Source organism: Camelus bactrianus, chromosome 30 (genome assembly GCF_048773025.1).
Source record: "Camelus bactrianus isolate YW-2024 breed Bactrian camel chromosome 30, ASM4877302v1, whole genome shotgun sequence".
Classification (NCBI taxonomy): Eukaryota; Metazoa; Chordata; class Mammalia; order Artiodactyla; family Camelidae; genus Camelus; species Camelus bactrianus.
In genome coordinates, this window is record NC_133568.1 from 5876179 (window position 1) to 5892889 (window position 16711).

Genomic DNA, 16711 nt, shown 5'->3' on the forward strand with positions numbered 1-16711 from the left:
GGGTTGTTCTAGAAGTGAACATCAACGGAATCATACTGTCTGGATTCTTTCATTCAGCATGATTATTTTGCGGTCATCCATGTTGTATTAGTGGTTTTTCCTCTTTAATCGTTGGGTGGCATTCTAGTGTATGGTTATCGTACAATTTGTTCATCCAGTCACCTGTTAATGGACATAGGGGCTGCTTCCACTTTTTGGCTATCACAAGTAAAGCTCTGTGAGCCTGCAGACAGAACACTTGGTGTGGACATGCGCTTTCATGTCTCTCTCAAAGTAGCATGACTGGATCATATTTTATTACATTTTTCTCCTTCATCCCTAATCTTTACTCTTGCTCTCCCTTAAGCACCCACTCTGATATATTCCTTTAACCATGAACATATCCTCTTAAAATGCTCAGAGCTGGGGGGTGTGTGTGTGTGTTTGTGTGTGTGGTGGTGGGGATGGTTAACTTACATACACAGTACTAGGCTGTAAATCTAGTTCTGTTTCTTACTTGTTTCACTTGACCTTACTCTTTGAGCTCCACTCTGCATACCCTGCAATGAAAAGCTTGTTGCTTCTGACTGCTGCGCAGCATTCATGGTGTGTCCCCACCACTTTACTTATCCCTCCCTTTGATGAACACCAAGGTTGCCCCCAATGCAGCACTCCCATAAATAATGCCGTGGTGAACATGCCATCCTTCCAGTCCCCTTGCTGGTCTGCACAAGCACTGAGAGCGGGTCTCTGGGACCCAAGCTGTGCGCTTACTTTATGTCACTCAGGGCTGCTGGCCTGACTGCTTCCTCACTGCCTGAACCAACCAGTTACCTGCCTGGGCTCCAGCAGAGCTCCAGCCCCTACCTCCCCACATCCTGGCCCACACTGGGTACCTACCCACTTTGCAAATCTTTGCCATTCTGATGGGTGTCGAGTAAAACCGTGTTTCAGCATATGTTTATCTTATTACTAATGAGATTGAGTATCTTTTCAAATATCCATTGGCTCTTAGGACCTCTCTTTCTGGGAATTACCATTTTATATTCTTTGCTTGTCAAACTTTGTTCTTCCTGGCTTGTCCTTACTGATAGGCAGGAGCTCTTTTTTCTGCTTTGTTTGAATTGAGACATAACTTTCATAAAGTAAAGTGCACAGATCTTTAGTGTGGAACTTGACTAGTTCTTACACAAGTTTACATCAGTGTAACCACTGCCCAGATCAAGACTTAGAGCAGTCCCAGCCTTCACAAAGGCTCCTTGTGTTCCCCTGGTCAGGTATCTCTTAAGGTAGCAGCTATTGTGACCTCTATCACCTTAGGTCAGTTTTCCTGTCCCAAAAGTTCATATCAGTGGAATTAAACAATATGTACTTTTTTCTCTGAATAGTGTCTGTAAGACCCACCTATGTTGTTTGCAGCATTAAGTCAGTCTTTTTTATTGCTGCATGATATTCCACCATGTGCCTATGCCACAATTATTCACCCTTTTGCTTGATGATGGACATTGGGGTTGTTTCCAGTTTGGAGTTATTATATGTGACTAAAGCTTCTATAAACATTCTTGAACATGCCTTTTGTTGGATATAAGCACTCAGTGCAGTTGGGGGTGGAATTGTTGCATCATGGGCATTTTTGCAGGTTTAGCTTTAATGGACACTTGCAAACATTTTCTAAAGTGTTCATACCAATTTACACTCCTACCAGTAGTGCGGGAAAATTCCAGTTGCTCCTCATCCCTGACAATACTTGATATTTTCAGTTTTTTTAATTGTAGCCATTCTGGTGGGTTTTGTAAGAGATCTATGTATTCTAAGAGATTCACTTCTCTAGGATTTTTTATACTGTATTGTAAAGGTAATTTCACCCATCTGCTACCTTAGTCTATCGTGTACGTATCTGTCTCAACATCTGTAAGTGGGAATAACACTATGTACCTTCAAAACCTGGCAAAAAATGGGTGCTCAGTTCATGTCACTGTACATTTCTGTCTCCACCATTAGACTGGTGCTCTTCCAGGGCAGGGACAGAATCTTAACTTGTGTAGCAACCAGGGCCCAGCTCTGTGCCAGCAAGAAGAGGTTTTTCAGTACAGTTTGTTGACTGAGTAAATGACAGCGCCTCCCAGACGCAATCTCCAGGCAGCAGTTCAAGGATCTGAGGGAGGGAACGAGGGACTGTGGCAGTGAAGCGGGAGAAAGCACTTCCCTGCGGGGGGCCAGCAGGGTCCGGTGGTGGGGGAGAGCCTCCTCCCCCAGGCCTCTGGCGCGGGACCTCGGGAGTGGGGATGCTGGTGGGAGCCCGGGCCAGGAGGCGGTAGCTTTTCCTCTTGAGCACTCGCTGCCCTGCTGGGCCGTGCGGAGCTGGCCAGCTGCTTTCTGTCCCTCTGCCACTCCCTTTCCCCCCCAAACGCTCTGCCCAGAGGAGGAGCAGATGGAGCAGCAGGAGGAGCAGGCCGAGCCGGAGAAGGAGGTCGCTAGCGTCGCGGCCGCCCGAGCCTCCCTTGGGCTCCCACTGCCCTGGTTCTGCCCGGCCGGACACGGCCCCGCCGCCGCCGGCAGCCGGACGGGGGCGCCGCGGCCCCTCGCCGCCCAGGCGCTCGGCCACCCGGCTGTCGCTGCCGCCGCCCCCTCTGCCCGCAGAGCAGCCCGCAGCCAGGCTGGGCAGCCACCGGGGCGCCCCGCCGCGGGCATCGCCCTCCCCGGGCAAACAGCCCTTCTCAGCCAGGGGTTCGCCACGCCCCCACGGAGCACTTCCAGGCTCGCAATTAGAGTCTAGTCCACCCCTCCCTTTACGCACTAGGGCAGAAGGGGAAGCAACCGTTCAAAGTGGCGTGGTGGACTAGGGACGGAGTCAGCCCTAGGCTCTAACCCCAAACCCCGGTCCTCCCTTGCCTCTGCCCTGTGTCCAACACAGGCATTTCAGTCAATTATGCCTCCCAAGTCCCTTTGGACTCCCCAGGCTCCTCTGGCTCTGCATGCTCTGAGTCAAAGACAGGTCCTGTGTACCACCCGGGGCTGGCAGCCCCCATCATAGGCCTCCTGCCTTCCCTCTTGTCCCCCTAACATCCCATCCCCCATCCAGCAGCCAAAGTGATTTCTTAGAACATGAATCTGACCACCACAATGCCCTGTTTAAAAGTGACGTCTTCCAGCACACTGGGAACACAGTTGAGAGCCAGTCCCACAGCCCCAGGCTCCTGCCTTTACTCCTCTCCTCCCACTAAGCTCAGCCCCTGGTCTGAGCTCCAACCTGCCAAGTTCATTTCCACCCCAGAATCTTTGCACTTGCTGTTCCCACTTCCCCCAAACACTTTTTCCCTAGGGGTTCTTAACCAGCGGGTCCATAGGATGAGGTGGATTTACATTTCACTGAATTTAATTAATTTTCCTATGAAACACTTTGCATATTATTTTATGCATCATCTAGGGAAGGAGTCCTGAGGCTTTGCCAGACTGTCCCAGCACCTGTGCCACAGAAGAGTGTAGGAATCCCTAGACCTTTGCATGTCTGGCTCTTCCTTGTCCTTCAGGTCCCAGCTCAATGTCACCTCCTCAGGGAGGTCTTCCTTGGCCATGGCAGCTACAGGTGCCCCCTTCCTGATCAGGTCATTGCTTAGTACAGTGGTTCTCAAAGTGTGGTCCCTGGACTTGCAGCATCAGCATCACTCAGGAATTTGTTCAAAATGCATGTTCTTAGGACCCATCACCGACCTACTGAGTCAGAAACTCTGGGGATGGGGCCTGGCACTCTGTTTTAACAATCCCTCCAAGGTGATCTGGATATTGGATTCTCAAGTGTGGACACCACTGGCCCAGCCTGTTATCCCTGTGCCCGCACAGTCTTCATCATCCAGCCAAGGAAAGTTGGAACCTGGGGGCCTGAAAATAGGAAGGTTAATGCGGCCAAAGGTGAAAGGGGAGCTGGCTGAGTAATAAGGTGGAACTGCATTAGACCTGAAACCCACAGAGGGCCAAGCCGTCTTGGGGAAGGGGCACAGTTTGATTTCAGCTGGAGTAGGGCTTGGGGAGTCTGGTTTCTGTCTCCTGTTGGCTGGCCCAGGTCAGCATCAAGCTGGAGAGGAGAAGAGGTCCACGTTCCTATGTTTTGCACATGACAGGGGAAGAGTTTGCACTTCCTTGGGCACTCATCCCTCTGCCCTGCTCTGAACATTACCCAGTGTCCCTGAAGTCCCATTTGGAACCAGCCACAGTCACTCCCAACTCATACCACTCTGGTCTCTTGGCCTCTGCCCCATTGGCCACAGGAAGTTCCAGGGCAGTCCCAGGGCCCTCCCGTCCTGAGCTGTTCCCTGTGCATTTTCCAGGAGGGCCAGATGCTCCTGCAGCCTGAATCTGAGCCTATTCTTCAGACTGGAGAGCTGGTCTCTCTTTGCCAGTCCCTGGGAACTGCCTGTTGCTTCCAACAGACCCACTAGGTGCAGCCTGCAGCCTCTGGCTTTGATGTTGTAAAGGGGGACTTATGGCCCTTTTCCTCTTGGCCCCTGATCCCTGGCCTCTGTGCAGTTCCCAGGCCCTCAGGGGAAACCAGACACTTTTAATTGACTTCCCCAATCTTATGATAGAGTATCAGGCATCAACAGACCGCAGGCAAGCCACTTTGATCCATGATTTCAGACAGCAGCAGAAGCCCAGGCTGCCACCACAGTCCTGCCACGCCATCTCGGGGGATGAGCACACCCCTGTCTGCTGGCACAGCGGCATTTGCTGTGGCCAGGCCGTCTGACTCAGGACCACCCAGGGAAGGGTCTAGGAAGTGGGGGTGTAAGCGATTACAGCAGTGTGGCTGAACCAGAGCCTGCTGGAGGCCAGCCTGGAGTCAGGGGACCTGCGCATTCTCCCAGCTCAGCCTCTTCCAAGCTGAGGACACCAGGCAGATGACTCATCCAATCTATGCCTCAGTTTCCCTGCCTGCCAAGACATAGGTGACAGTGCTGGCTCTGGAATTCTACAGTGAAGTCCGAGTGTTTACTGCCACCCTGTCTTAAGTGGAGTCTTGAGCCTTGCTAGCTGCCACCATGATAAGAGTCACCAGCTTGGTAACATTCAGGGGCCCAGGGTATGGTTCCAGCTTCCCCACTTGCGTGGCCTTCCTGAACTTTGGCCAACACTCTGGGCACAGGACTGGGAGGACATCTCCCAGGTGTTCAGGGCACCTCACAGGCATACGCCTGCACGCCGGGTCCAGTGTGGGCAAACGCAGATTGAGGAGACGGCGAAGCAGCCAGGATGCTGCGGGCACTTGCCCTGCCAGCCCCCGCCAGACCCCTGCACTGGGTCTTTCACTCAGCACTGCCCTGTCTGGGCTGCACGCTGCCCCTCCCCCACCAGCCTGTGAGTTTGGAGGCAGGAAGCGGATCCCATCACCTCTGTGTCTGTAGGACGAAGTGGGAGCTTAATGAACAGTCATGGAACAAATGAATGGATGGGTGGGTGGATGGGTGGATGAATGAAAGAAGGCAACCCACGAGAGGCAGGCTTGCCTGATATCCTGTGTGCATGTGCGTGTCATTGCTCAGTGGGGGAGAAGACAGGATTAGTCACAGCCAGCTAGGAGGGGACTTGATGGCTCTGTGTGGAAGCCTTCCCCCTCAGTCATGGTCTACAGACTCAAGAACAGGGAGATTTCCTTTATGAGAAAAACCACAGAATCATGGGATGTTGGTTCCAAGCGATAACCTCAGGTCACTTGATCCGCAGCCCTCCAGTGGGGAAGCAGAAAGCCCAGACAGGTTCAGTTCCTGCCTGCGCACTGAGCTCATCATGGGAACTGTTGCTGTTTCCGTGAAAAATGAGCCAAGGGGCGGGGAGAAGGGGCACAGGGAGGAGTCAGTATTAAAAAGACAACTGTTATTACAGAGAAAGCCTGTGCCTTCCTAGGGGCCTGACCAGCCCAGGGCAGGGGGCTCACAAAGCAAAGGGGGCTTGCCAAGCTCCAGGGGTGCCAGCTCACCTGGGCTGGACCATAGACATTATGTAACAAGTCAGAGGCTCCAAGAAACACTGAAACTGGCCTGGCGTTCATTCTGGAACATGGTTTCTTGCTATTTCCTTATTATAGAGGGACATTTTGCTGAGCATAGGGTTTTCTGCAGTTTCCATCCAATTGCTATTAAAGAGAAGCAGGAGACAAAATATAAAATCCTTCCCTGAGGTTGCCAGAAATCTTCCAGTTTTGAAGAAGGAAGGGCTTAAGCTCTATCCCATGGCCCCTAGAGGCCTGATGCACCTGAGAGAGCGGGAGCTGATCCCAAGGTGAGATCTGCTGCTCAGATGGGCTGCCCCCCTGGGGCCTGGCGGGGAGCGGGGTGCTGAGCCCTTCTGCTGAGGCCACGGCGGCCGTCTGGGCTTGCACAGCTCCAAGAGGAGGGATGGTGAGAGGACAGGCAGAGCAGCACAGGAGCCTTAGAGGCCTGGAGGAAGGAGCTCCAGGCAGAAGGTTTAAGTCAGCTTTGGAGAGGTTGATACAGGCCCTGACAAAGTTCATCATTGAAATTCTCCTCTCTGTCTTAATGCCTTGTCTCCAGAAAGCCCCGCTTAGGGAAGAAGGACAGATGCCTCTGGGGTGAGCACCTTGGGAAGCAAAGAATCCCTGACAGGGGTGGAGGGTAGGTCAGGAAAGTTCTAGACCACAGGGCCTCCATAGGAGGGCAAGCCTGGGGGACATCAGTTCTCAGGGTCCCAGGAGAAGTGAGGGACGGGTGCCGAGGGCCTGCCTGGACCTCAGCCTAAGGACGGGAGCAGAAAGACCCCACAGGAATACGAGCACACTCTGGGTCCAGAGTGAATGTAGGGTGTTCTCACATCTGCCCCTTCCAAGCCCATCCTCGGGCCCCCAGGCCCCTCCCCTGCATGTGTGGGAGGCAGCACAGACCGTGTGATGATCAAGAGTCAACCCCTGCCATCAAGGTCAGTGCTGCCCCTGGTAACCTGTGTGACTTCTCTCTGCCTCTGTCAGTGCATCTGTGAAATGGAAACAACACGGGCACCTCCAAGCCTGGGCTGATGTGAGAACTGAGACAAAGCAGCAAAGCGAGCAACACCCATGTCCAGGCCCAGGCCCTTGATAAATGTGAGCCGTTAGGATGCTAACCAGTGCTTCTGGGGCTGAATGAGGACAAGCACGGCCCGTTGAGCTGACATCTCTGGAGCTGCTTCGTCTGCCAGCAGCGTGTCAGGCACAGCATGGGGGTGAGGCAGGGCACTGCGGGGTGAGTGAGGAAAGAGCCGTACCTCTCAGGGTTTACTGCAAAGAATGGGCCTCATGGAAGGACAGCTGTGCTGAGGCAGGAGGCGGAGTTCAGGGAATGCTGCCTACAGGGGGCGCTGGTGTCTCAGGGGGACTTGTTTCAGCGACCACAGGAAACAGGGTAATGACAGCCAGCATCATCCCAGGCCACGTGCAGGACCCCATGGAGATGAGCAGCCCCAGCTCTGTCAACCCCTGGTCCTTGCAAGGGCTGCTGAGATTCAGTTGCCACATGGATGAATCTCAGGGACTCTGGCTGATGGGAGGAACTGGTTCCAATGTCCTCGCTCTCTTCTGGGTGACTTCTCTGAAGCTTTGTGTGAGCTCCCAAACCCCTGTGCTCCGCAAGTGCCTCATCTTTAAGCTTCTACACACTTCACATCATAGTCACTGGGCACTGAGTTTTGGTGCCCCCACCGGCCTGAGTTCCCTGAGGGCAGGGATTCTGTTGTCCCCGAGCCCAGCTTAGCCTCTTGGTGTACCAGCTCAGTAAAGGCACCCACCCAAGAATTTTTTTTAAAAAGTTGGAATTTTGATATTTCTTTAAAAAACATCCGAGTCAGAGGTGGAACACCTTCTTCTGTGCGGCAGTGCAGGGCGAGGGCAAGTCCACCAACTCCCGACCAAGTTGATTCGAGCTTGAAATCCATTTCCACCACTGATCAGCTGTGTGACCTTGGGCAAGTCATGTGACCTTGGGCACCCCGAATGACCTCTGCAAGCCCTGATTCCTCCTCTCTAATGTGGGAACAATAATGATTATTCGCCAAGACCCAGGCACTGTTCTGACTGCTCTGCAAACATCACCTCATTTCATCCTTGCCAGAACCCTATGAGTTGGTTCTTTTGTTACCCTCTTTTACAGGTGAGGAAACTGAGGCACAGAGAGATAAGAAGCTTCCTTGGTGGGGCCAGGATTTCAATTTTCATCCAGCTGACCCCAGAGCTCCCCCATCCCTCCCTGTAGTGCCACCCAGAAGGGGTGCATAACACACACACCCCGGGCTCAGAGCCTGACACCTGGCCCTGCCCCTGCCGTCCTCAGTTCCCTCCCCGTGAGCGGCTGGAGGGAAGAGGGGCAGTCTGGGCCCAGGGGCCTTTTGGCTCTCGTTTGCGCTTTAGAAGTTCCTCCTGCCCAGGCAGAGAGCAACCACCATGGGCCCCAAGTTTGCAGCCGGCCTGGGTTTCACGTCCTGTGCCTCCTGCGGCCCCTTCTCCCCCATCCCCGACCCACCCCACACACCCCCTGCAAAAAAAAATCCAGCCTCTGCTACTTGGTAGCATCAAAATAATTAAATTTTAAACATCCCTATTTGGTGCAAGCTCAGCCCGCTAAGAGGGACCTGGCTAAACCGTGTTCCAGAAAGAAAAAATTAAAAAATCTAATAGACTAGGTTGTTTGTTTGTTTTAATGAAAAGACTCAGAGACTAAAATAGCTGGGGGTGGGCGAGGGGGGTGATTCTGGGCCAACAGGGTAGTAGAGCCACTCTGCAGAGAGAATCCCAGGGGGGCCGTGGGGACAGTCAGGGATAAACCCATCCGTGCTTCGTCCAGGGTGCGGGTCTTTCAGTGGAGCCCTGGGCGCCTCTGCGTGAACGTGGGGCGAGGCGGCCCCGGTCCTCGGCTGCCCGGCCCTCGGCGGCGGCTCTGTGGTGCGTCTGCTCGCGCAGCCGTGGCCGGACGGCGGGCGGCCCCCGTGCTCGTGCTCCCTCCGCCGCTTCCCTTAAACAGACTCCAGAAGCAACGCTCACCCTGGGAGTGGGGCTTGCGCAAGAGTGGATGGAGCCCAGGCTGTGGCCCAGGACTTTTCCAGGGCCCCGACAAGGACCGCCCTCCTGGGCCCCCTCTGAAGGGCTCAGAGCGGCTGCGGTGGGACCCGAGATAAGCCTGGGCCCCTCGGTCCCTCGGTTCCCTGCCTTGAAGGGACTCGCTTTGCTCCTTGCCCCCTGACTCAGCGCACTTTCCGCTGCAGGGACGCAGAGCCCACCGCAGAAGGTCGTGAGAGCTCAGCCCTGGAAGCCAGGGGACAGGCGAGTGTCAGTTTGCTCAGCCTTTCCTCCACCCGCTCAGCCCCCCACACGCCCGGCTCCCGCTGCGTGCTTGGCACCGCTTCCGTACCCACGAGCACAAGAGCTAAACCTACTGGGCGTTTACTGCGCGCCTGGCCCCGTGCTGAGCACCCACGCACTTTCTTTCTTTCTTTAATCCTCACAACAGCTGTGAGTGTATTTGCCTTACTTTATGATTCCCATTTTACAGATGAGAAAACTGAGTCTGGGAGGACAAGTTCCTGCAGTCAGCCAAGAGCAGGCTGGGACTCCAACCCAGGCGTGTCCGATCTTAAAGCCCGTGCGCTTCACCACTAAGCACCCCCCCCCGGGGTGCACTAAACACCAAACAGTGGGCCACAAAGAACTTAGGAGGGGTGATCTCTGAGTTCAGTCTTCTTTTTCAGAAAGGGAAAAGTTAGCCAGATTGTGGAAGCATGTCTGCCCCCTGACTGAGCTGAGCAAGTCTTCAGGATGGGAAGAGGTGGGAGAGAGAGTGTGTGCGTGTGTGTGTGTTCAGTCTGTTGGTTTAGGGAACAGGCTTGGCACTAGAGACTTCAGCAGGTATCAGGGCCACACTACTGGTGTTTTCAGCTACTGCCCTTGATAATTTAATCGCTCCCCAAATCTAACTGAGAACCTACGTTAGTGATGTCTCACATGTCACTGTAGGCTTTTGGGTGTCAAACGTCATTTGGTCTCCACCATGATGTGACCCAGACAAATTCAGTTTTTCAGATGGGGAAATTGAGGCTAAGGAGATTAAGACACTTGCCACCATGCATGTCACTAACTCGATTCCTTGGACTTAAGAAACTCTCAGGATGGGACAGGCCTCCAAAGAGCATCTACTGCAGCCATCCGTCCAGTCTGCGCCCCCTCCCCCCAACAACATCCTTCCAAAGCGGCTGCCATACTTTTTGTGTGAACATATTTAATGGAAGAATGCACATTATCTTCCAAAACACATCATCTGTCCTCAGAGAGATCTCTCAATCGCTGACAAGTTCCTCCCTATTTTGAGGGTAACTCTGTCTCCAGGTCCTTAAACTCCATCACTCCAGCTCCCTTTGGGGGCCCTCCAGGGCAGCATCACTCTCTTCCAGGGGCCAGCCCTTCAAAAAGTCAGAAATGACCCTCCAGTCTCAGCCAGGAGGCCTCGGCCATACCATGAAGTTGCTCATGGAGACCTCTGTCCCGCTGCCCTGCCCCTCTGGGCCTGTCCTCGTGTCTGTCCTGGCATCAGGCCAACACAAGTCTGCTCTCAACACTCAAGAGGGGCCCTGTTTGCAGAGAGCTTCTGCCTAGTGGCCCGGCCCCAGGCACATTTGCCCAACTCAGTTTGCAGACTTGCTCCGGCCCGTGTGGTCCTCCCCCTTGTGCCAACTTTGCAGCCAGTCTGCTCTCCTCCGCCTCTCCCTCTGCTGCTGAGAGAGGGTTAGGGACGAAGCAGCAGCAAAATGCCCTACTGCTCAGACCTGCAGCCCGCCGGCGTGAGTCCCTCCCGGGCCGTGTGGCCCCCTGACTCACGGGGGCCCACCTTGGGTAAGTGTCCCGTGCTGGGAGACCACAGGCTGTCCTTTTAGAGGGCACATTTCCATAAGGCCCAGGCTGGTTCCCAGAACAGCAGTAAAGGAAAGACCCACACGTTCCCTCAGCCCCCCTTGCTCAGCCAGTGTTGACAGAAGGGCCACGTGACACTGAGTGAGGGAGGCGGGGGGCTGGAAAGAGTGGGAGTGGGAGAAGGAGCAGAGGACACGGTCCTTTGCTGGCCATCACCTGGGACAACACCAGGCACTGTCCACATACCCCTTCCTCTGCTGCCCATTGTGGGACCATGAGTTTCCAACTGAAGCTTGAGCTGTTGGGCTGAATCCAGCTCAGCCCCGCAGCCAGTAAGGCCCTGTCCCAGGGAAAATGTCTCCTGCTTGGGCTCAGGAGGCAGCAGGTAAAGACACCCTGCCTGGCACCTTCCTCTGCCTCGTTCATCTGCCCAGCCCCTTGGTCAGACCATGGTGGTGGAGGGCGGCCTCTACACCTGGAACCCCCCAGCCCTCCTGTTCCCTTGGCTGGCTGTGTTTGTCTTGGCGGCCTTCACCTGGGCTTTTTAAAACAGATTCTCTTTCCTTTGCTTTCCCCCAGCAGCTGGCCTCCGCAGCACGGCACACAGAGCAAGTCTTGTTTGCAAGGAGCCACAGAACCCTGCTCTACCCGGCAGCCCACCCGTGTCACCCACTTCTCTCTGGGGCCACAGAGAGAAGCCATGGACAGAGATGTGTGAGAGTCAAGATCTGGGACCAGAGAGCCAGGCTGGGGGACAGGGGGGCCAAAGTTAGTCAGGACAGGAAGAGCCGGGCCAGCGCAGAGCTGGCACTCGGCACCCTTACACTGAGATGTGTCGGAGGAAAATGGGGATCAAATGGAGAAATTCAAGTCCCCAAACCAGTCTAGAGGGAGACCCTAGGAAGAGGGGACCTACCTTCAAGTCACCCCTTGTTATCTGTAAGGGCCCCCGGGCCCTGCTCCTAACCTGCGATGTAAGCAAGGTAGTACTCTCCTCGCTCCAAGGTAAGCAACTGGACTTCTTGAGCTGTTTTCCGGTTTGCAGTCGCTGCATCTCGGCTGGGTCACCACCTCTCACCCCCCACTGCATCCCTGCAGGGCCCCCGGTCCTTGCTGAGCCTCTGGCTGAAAGCGCAGACGCCCCAGTCGCCCCCTCGCAGCCTCGCGGCCGCTGGCCCTACTTTGGCCCAGAGAGTCCTGGCTCCCTGCCACTTCCCGCTGAGCTGCCTCCATCCTCCTCATGCCTCACTGCCCCTCTCTTCTCTTGGCCAGCTCTAACCGACCTTGTCTATTTCTTGCCACTTGCCCGATCTGCAGTAAATTCTCATTATCTGAGGTAGTTATATTCTGTTAAAGTCACCACTTACACCGAATTAGTGAACACGGAACTATTGCTCCTATGGGGGGGTATGGGCTTAGGCTCTTGCCAGCCTCTGGTCACATTTTTATCGACCATCAACACATAACCTTTTTGTATGTGGGTTTCCGTTTAAGTGCACCTTGCTTAACAGATATGGTTGACTCATTAATGTGCTGGATTCAGTCCACAGCACTAGGACTCAGGCCTGATCTAAGTGGCTCACACGGCATTCTTGCTCTCAGGAACCCCACACAGCCCTTCAGCGTGATGCTTGGGGGCCATTCTGAACAGCCCAGTCACTCACACGAAGCACAGATAAGCAAAAAATGAGACACTAACTAGACTGGAAGAGGACACGTATTTACAGTATGAGCTGAGACAAGAGGGCAGGGCATCGCCTTGTCCAACCTCAGAGTTCAAAGTCTCCACTGATCTGTGCATGTCCGTGAGTGACTGGGCCACAGAGCTGATTTTGAATTACACATGAATTATAACAAGTAGTAAATTTGAAAAAAAAGTATCATCCATAAATAACGAGGGTCACTGTATCCCTGCTTCTGCTCTCCCCACCCCCTTCCTTCACCAAATCCTCCTGGATCCTCTCTGCCACGTCCTCCCTTAGTCTGTCCTGTCCTCACTTGTTCACATAGCAAACACTTATTAAGCATCAAGTCTGTATCAGGCACCGTGTCCCCCTGGGCTCAACACTGTCTGCTCCCTGTCACCCATCTGTGCCTGCCTCTGCTGGAAACCCTCCCCTCCCCACAGGGCAGGGCGCATGACGCCCCTGCTCCCTGCTATGTCAGGCCTAGCATGCCAGGGGCTATTTATTTGCTAGATAGACAAATAAATACATCAATCAGTGTCCTATATTTATGACTGCACAGGACCCAACTATTGGGCCCAATGCAATTTTAAAATATTTCAAGCCAACTCCATGATTATATTTAACAACAGACACCTCTAGGGACCTGTCTGGAAGCAGCCCCTAAAATTATAAGCACTTCTTTAGGGATAAGGTACCTGTTGGTCCTCCATCCCCACATTTCCCTCAGGAAAGGGTCCAGAAAGGGACCATGGGCATGCAGCTGAGACAGTGAAAGGGGGTGCCTCCTTCTTAATATTTTTCCCTCCTCATTCTTTTTTTCTTTCTCTTCCTCTACCCAAGGAAAGCCAGGTAGCCAGAAGGCTGCTGAGGCTTGCCTCTGGCCTAGGGTTTTAGGGAGCAGGGTGGCAGAAGTCCCTGATTCTAGGTTGTCCAGCCCAGCCCTTGCTTGCCCAGTGGGCATAACATTCCCCTGCACTTGGCCGGAGCCCCCTGGGATTGTATCTCCTGAAGACTCAGGCAGCAAGATTCAGACCCAGGGGAGGGAAAGGACTCCCAGTAGAGGCCTGTCACTAACACAAAGCGACGGCCTCCCAAGGAAGGATATATGAGGGGATGGGTCACGTGAGTCAAGATGAAAATTAATTCCCAGCCCCCCTTAAGTCTCACCGCACTGCAGCCCCAATCCTGGAGCCCCTGGCTCTGTCCCCAGGAATGTGTGTGTGCACACGCACGTACGAACGCGGCCTCGTGGTCTGCAGGACAGGAAAGGATCAAGCTGGTTTGGGGCTTCTTCTCAGTATGTCACTTCTACCTATAAAGTCTCCACTGAGACAATCTGGCGCGTGAGTCCAGGGGCTTAGGGGTCGAGGGCAACTAAGGCTTGGTGTGAAGGCGAGCCTTCCATGGGTGCATTATGCTGAGCACAACGTAAGTGCCTCGCAAACCAGTCCACCCCATCAATCCCCTCCCAGCAGTGGGGACCCACTGTTCTGACTTTTATCACCATGCATTAATTTTGTCTCATATAAATGGAACCAAACAGTATATATTCTTTTGTCTCTGTCATCCTTTCCTTGACATGTTTCTGAGATCCATTCTTGTTGTTGTGCTTATCCATAGTTCATCCTTCTTATTGCTGAGTAGTAGTCCATTGTATAGATGTGCCACAGTCTGTTTCTCCATTCATGGATGTTTGGGCTCATTTCAGCGCAGGCCTATGATGAATAAGGCTGCTAGGACTTGCAACAAAAGCTCTATTGCTCTTCAATGGGAGAAAAAATGTCCTGCGATAAATGACAGTGGAGCTATTGGATGTCTAGTTGGAAAAAAAATTAACCCTTACCTACCCCTAACTTATACGTCACACAAAAATTAATTCAAAGTGGATCACAGGCCTGAATTAGGAAAGAAAACAATCATTTTATGAGAAAATATAAGAAAATATCTTCACGACCTGGGGAAGGGCAAGAATGTCTTAACAGGACACAAAAGGCATTAAAGAAATTTAAAAATACTTCATTAAAGTTAATAACTTTATTAAAATTAATTGCCTGAACTTATGGTGAAAAACAATATGAAAATGAATATATGTAAGACTGAAGCACGGTGCTGTACACCAGAAATTGACACAGCCTTGTAAACTGACTATACCTCAAATAAAAAATTAATTGCCTGTTCATCAAAACTTCATTAAAATTAATAACCTGTTCATTAAAAGACACCATGAAGAAAATGGATGGATAAACCAAAGACAGAGAGATGTTTGCAATCTGTATATCTGACAAAGTAGTCCTATTTAGAATGTTTACTTTTAAAATTCCGCAAGTCAGTGATAAAGAGAGAAAGAGCTCAATAAAAAAAATTGGTAAAATATTTGAACAGGAACTTTAAAAAAGATATCCGAAATAGCTCCTAAGCCTTTGAAAAAATACTCAACATCATTACTTCTCAGAGAAATGTAAATAAAAACAAAATGAGACATTGCTACTTACCTACCAGAAAGACTGAAATTTTAATTAAAAAGCCTGGCAGTCGCAAGCACTGGGGAGGACGTGGAGCAACTGGCGCTCTCGGGGACTGCTGGGGGGAGGGCAGGCTGGCCCAGCGGCTTTGGAGAAGCATTTGGTAGAATCTACTGAAGGTAAACCGTGCTCTGACCCAGCAATCCCACCTCCAGATAAATAACCAACAGAAAGCAATGTGCATATTCACCAAAAAGACGTGACAAAGAATGTCTTCAGCATCTTTATTTGCAGCACCCAGCATACTTTGAAGTATAAAATAAAAATGTCCTCTAAGATGACTTTCATCTTAGGTTTGAGAGGACGCAGAGCACCAGAAGGGACGATGCAGAGGACTGCTCGACTTGGTTCAGGAAGGAGACAGATAACAAAAGGGGGATGAAAGCAGGTGGTCCCCGGAAGGCCACTGCTTAGATGATGAACCTGGAGGTGGCGCAGTCCTGCTCTGAGCCAGCTAGGTGGGCCTGTCAAGCTATATATGAGAGTCAGAGCAACAGCCCATCACCTGTGCCCTGACGTCGGCCCTTGCTTACATAGTGTATGTATCCTGTTGGAAAAGACAAGGAAAAGATAAAAGCTCTGCCAGAGAAGCCAGGGAGAGCGAGGTCTTTGAGGGGAAACACCTCCCTTCCATGTGTCATAAGTAGGCACCCACTATCCACTGAGACTCTTGAACACTGGGATCCAGTTCACTGGACACAAGCCACAGTGGAGCTGGTTCTGCTCCCAGAGGGCTGGACCTTCAGCCACCTTGCTGCCTGTCCATGCTGCTCAGCTCCTCCCCTCCACAGACCCTGCCAGGGAAGGACTGTGCCAGGTGAGGGTTCTGGAAACCCCTGGGCCAGGAACATTGCGTCCATCCGTGCAGATTGTGCATGCCCAACACGACTGCTTTTCTGAAAGCAGAAATACCCTTGTCCAAGCACAGAACAGAAGAGATGTTCGACAAGGAGATACACAAGCACCTCCTGGGGCAGGCCCTACGGCTGTAGAACCCACCAGGGAAGGACGCACACGGGGCGTGGTCCTAGGTGGCCTGGGTCTTACACAGGAAATGTCTGGATACACCTCTCACCTCAACACACATATTTGGTTAAACTGTACCTCCTGGTGATTGGGGGGAAACAAAACATCTGTCATTTTTAGTAAGAGGAACTATTGGAAAATACTGTCAGGGAAAAATAGAAATAAATAGAAAATAGTTCTGCTTTAAAAGTAAACAGTCCACAGGAAGCCATGAGATTATTTAAAATTCCATATTGAAAGTCCAGGAAAGATGTGAGCTAGGGCTTCAAAACAGCTGCTAAATAATGAACCTGTCAGGCTGGGCTGCTGAAACTACAGCTCATCGCAGAAGGAAAGTTGTGTTTTCAAAGATGGGTAGTGGGTCTGAGGAAGCACAGAAACCCAGAAGCCCCCACCCCAGAGAGGCAGCTGGCGCTCCCCAGCCTGGGCACCGAGCCTCGCCCTGACCCGGTGCCCGTGCTGCTCCCTGATCTGTCCGAGCCCCCGGTGTTTTCCTCCTCTGTTCATTCTAAAAGGCAGGCTCCTCTCTGTAGAAGAGGATGGATGATCTCATTCACCAGCCTCTCTTTAATGAGCTATCTTGATAAGGTTAATAGGTCCAAAACATAAAACAAGGA